Source organism: Mandrillus leucophaeus, unplaced genomic scaffold, assembly GCF_000951045.1.
Source record: "Mandrillus leucophaeus isolate KB7577 unplaced genomic scaffold, Mleu.le_1.0 Scaffold430, whole genome shotgun sequence".
Lineage (NCBI taxonomy): Eukaryota > Metazoa > Chordata > Mammalia > Primates > Cercopithecidae > Mandrillus > Mandrillus leucophaeus.
The window spans coordinates 1,491,400-1,492,913 of NW_012104588.1; positions in this window are offsets into that span (position 1 = coordinate 1,491,400).

Here is a 1,514-nt window from a genome sequence, read left to right on the forward strand (position 1 = left end):
TTTTTTTTTTTTTTTTTAAGATGGAATCTCGCTCTGTTGCCCAGGCTGGAGCACAGTGGTGCGATCTTGGATCACTGCAACCTCCACCTCCCAGGTTCAAGCGATTCTCCTGTCTCAGCCTCCCGAGTAGCTGAGATTACAAGAGCGTCACCATGCCCGGCTAATTTTTGTCTTTTTAGTAGAGATGAGGTTTCACCCTATTGGCCAGGCTGGTCTCTAACTCCTGATCTCGTGTTCTGCCCACCTCGACCTCCCAAAGTGCTAGGATTACAGGCATGAGCCACCGCGCCAGGTCTTGTTTTATTTTTAATAGAGATGGGGTTTCACCATGTTGGCCAGGCTGGTCTTGAACTCCTGACCTCAGGTGATCCACTCTCCTCGGCCTCCTAAATTGCTGGGATTAGAGATGTGAGCCACTGGAATCTCTTAATCCGATTATTTGCAAGAGTTTTCTCACCAACTTCTCTGCTCCTACCCTTGCTACTAAAACTCAACTCTTCTCATTAGAGCAGCCAGAAGGACCTTGCTAAGGTGTAAGTGGGATCACGCCACTCCTCAGCTCAAAACCTTAAATGGGCTCTCTGTCTTGCTCAGAGGGAGAGCCAAGGTCTCCACTAGATTAGACCTGGCAGAAGGAACAGTGACTCACTAGGTCCTACAGGCAGGACTGACTACAAAATGTGCTGGGCCTTGCTTAAACTCTTAAGAATTTCAAGAGAGCAGAGCATTAGATCCAACACAGGACTGAGTGTGGGGTCCATTGTGACTGTCCAGGTGAAACGCCCATGAAGCTGGTCCTCCCTGCAAGATCTCCATGGGGTCTCCTTCCCATACCTCCCTCTGCTATCTCTGACTCCATCTTCTTCCTTTCTTTCTGCTTAACCAGGCGGGCCAGCAGACCGGTCCTCCAAGAGGAAATCAGGCACCTTGCCACCTTTGGGCCTTTGTGCTTGCTAGTCCCTCTGCCTGGAGCTTTTCCAAATTCCCTCCCTCCTCTCGTGACTTTTCTCCAATGTCACAGTCTCACAAGGCCATCCCGATCATCCTATTTTAAATTGCAACCCACTGCACACCCCTTCTCACATACACACCTTGCTCTCCTCCCCATTCCCTAATTATTTCTTTTATAGTGCTAGTCATCAAGATATGAGACCTTTTTCTTAAATAATTAGTTATTCTGTCTCCTTCCATAGACTATAAACTCCACAGGACAGTGATTTTTGTCTTTTTCATTCAATGTTACTTCCAGCGCCTAGGATGGAGTAATTGTCAATACATCTTATTTGAAGAGATGAGTAGGTCAGTAGCAGAGGATGTAACAATTAGACAAACCATCATCCAACAATACACAATTAAACCAGAATTATGTACTTAGAAGGAAGGTAACTGTATTAGTCTGTTTCCATGCTGCTAATAAAGATATACCCAAGTCTGGGTAATTTAAACAGGAAAATGTTTTAATGGACTTACAGTTCCACATGGCTAGGGAGGTCTCACAATCATGGCAGAAGGCA